The sequence below is a fragment of the Eriocheir sinensis genome, unplaced genomic scaffold (assembly GCF_024679095.1).
Source record: "Eriocheir sinensis breed Jianghai 21 unplaced genomic scaffold, ASM2467909v1 Scaffold142, whole genome shotgun sequence".
NCBI lineage: Eukaryota > Metazoa > Arthropoda > Malacostraca > Decapoda > Varunidae > Eriocheir > Eriocheir sinensis.
In genome coordinates, this window is record NW_026110762.1 from 228,141 (window position 1) to 231,495 (window position 3,355).

Here is a 3,355-nt window from a genome sequence, read left to right on the forward strand (position 1 = left end):
AGGCGAGTGTTTATAGTGGCGCCATCTTGCATTGGCTCATGCTGCCCTCCCAGAGCTCATCTTTGATCCTAGAATCTAGAGTCCGGGTTGATAGGTGGTCTTCTGGACAGCATGTGGGTAGTTTTAAGCCACTCGGCGGCGGCTGAAAAATCCCAGCTTGGTGGCACCGGGCGGGGATTGAACTCGCGTCCTCCTGAACACGAGGCCGTTACTTTGACGACTCAGCCACCGCCTCCCCATAAAATACACTTAAAATAATGTAAATTTGAATGAAATTATATAAACAAATACACTTAAAATGACGTTAATTTGTATAAAATATATATAAAAAATACACATTAAATAATGAAAATATGTATAAAAAAATATATACAAAACACAAATAGTATAATATAAAATCGTATCAAAATATATACACAGAATATTAATAAAATAATGTACATTTGTATGAAAACTAAGATGCAAAATACCTATAAAATAACGCATTTTTTATAAAATTATATATACCAAAATACACATAAAATATTTGAATTTGTATTAAAATAAATATACAAAATGCACATACAATAAGGTAAATTTGTATTGAAATAGATATGCAAAAACATATAAAACAATGTAAATTTGTTTCAAAATATATATACGAATACACATAAAATAACGTAGATTTCTATAAATATATATATACAAAATACAAATAAAATTAAGTAAATACGAATCAAAAATGTATACAAAATACACATAAAATAATGTAAATTCGTATAAATATAAATAAACAAAATACCAATAAGAGAATGTGTATTTGTATAAATATAAATATACAAAATGCACATAAAATAACGTAAATTTGTATAAAACTATATACAAAAATACACAGAAGTAATTAAATTTGCATGAAAATAGATATACAAAATACACACAAAATAAGCTAAATTTGAATTGAAATATATATACAAAATACATAAAATAAAGTAAATTCGTTTCAAAATATTTTTAACAAATACACATATAATAACGTAAATTTGTAAAAAAAATATATAAACAAAATACACATTAAGTAATGTAAATACGTATAAAAAAATATTTACAAAATACACCAATAATCTAGTCATTCGTATCAAAATAAATAAACAAAAAACTAATTAAATAATGTAAATTTGGATGAGAAAACATATACAAAATACACATAAAATAACGTTTTAAGTTTCTATAAAAATATATGTACAAAAATGCACATAAAATTAGTTTGCATAAAAAAATATATACAAAACACACATAAGATAATGTAAATGAGTATAAAAATATGTATACAAAATACCTATGAAATAATCTAAATTCGTATCGATTTAAATTAAGAAAATAACAATAAAATAATGTAATTTTGGATGAAAATATATATAGAAAACACACATAAAATAACCTAAATACAAATACAAATATACACATTAAATAATTTAAAATTGAATGAAATAAATATACAAAATAAACATAAAATAAGGTAAATTTGTAATGAAATATATGTAAGAATACACATAAAATAATATAAATTTGTATGAAAATATATATACAAATACACATAAAATAACATGAATTTGTATAAAATGTTTTAAAATATATACGAATACACACAATAAAATAACGTGAATTTTTATGAAAATGTATATATAAAACACACATAAAATAGTTTAAATACGTAGAAAAATATATATACAAAATACACATAAAATAATGTAAATTCGTAAAAAATTAAATACACAAAATTCCAATAAAAGAATGTATATTTGTAGGAAAATATATATACAAAAAACAAATAAAATAACTAGAACTTGTATAAAAATATATACAAAAATACTCAAAAATAATTTAAATTTGTTTGAAAATAGATATGCAAAATACACATAAAGTTAGGCAAATTTGTATTGAAATACATATACAAAACTCACATAAAATAATGTAAATTTGTATGAAAATATATAAACAAATACATATAAAATCACGTAAATTTGGATAAAATATATATATACAAAATTTACATTAAATATTTTAAATATGTATAAAAATATATTATATTATATATATTTTTATTGATATTTGCGTTATTTATGTGTATTTTGTATATGTTTTCTCATAGAAATTTACATTATTTTATTGGTATTTTGTCTATTTATTTTGATACGAATTACATGATTATTTGTGTATTTTTTACATTTTTTTTATACGTATTTACATTATTTAATGTGTATTTTGTTTATATATTTTTATACAAATTTACGTTATTATATTTTGATACAAATTTACATTATTTTATGTATTTTGTATATATATTTCAATTCAAATTTAGCTTATTTTATGTGTATTTTGTATATCTATTTATTTTAATACAAAATCAAATATTTTATGTTTTTTCGTATATATTTTTATAAAAAATGCGTTATTTTATGGGTATTTTGCATCTTAATTTTCATACAAATTTACATTATTTTATTAATATTTTCTGTATTTATTTTGATACGATTTTACATTATTTTATTTGTGTTTTGTATATATTTTTTTTATACATATTTACATTATTTAATGTGTTTTTTGTATATATATTTGAAACAAATTTACGTTATTTTAAGTCTATATGTTTATATATTTTCATTCAAATTTACATTATTTTATGTGTATTTTGTATATGTATTTCAATACAAATATACCTAATTTTATATGTTTTTTGTATATTTATTTTCATACAAGTTTAAATTATTTTTGTGTATTTTTGTTTATAGTTTTATACAAATTTAGGTTATTTTATGTGTATTTTGTATATCTATTTTCATACAAATACACATTCTTTTCATGATATTTTGTTTATTTATTTTGACACGAATTAACATTATTTAATGTGAATTTTGTATATATATTTTTATACGTATTTACATTATTTCAAGTGTATTTTGTATATAAATTTCTATAGAAATCTGCGTTATTTTATGTGTATTCGTATATATATTTTGAAACAAATTTACATTGTTTTATGTGTATTTTGTATATTTTTTCAATACAAATTTACCTTATTGTATGTGTATTTTGTATATTAATTTTAATACAAATTTGATTAATCTATGTGTATTTTTGTATATGTATTTTTATAAAAATATGTAATTAGTTAAATTTGTATTTAAATACATGTACAAAATACACATAAAATAATGTAAATTTGTATGAAATGAAAACAAATTCACATAAAATAACGTACATTTGTATAAAATAGATATACAAAATAATTTTATGTGTATTTTGTATATTTATTTTCATACAAATTTAAATTATTTTTGTGTATTTTTGTATATAGTTTTATACAAACTTAGGTTAT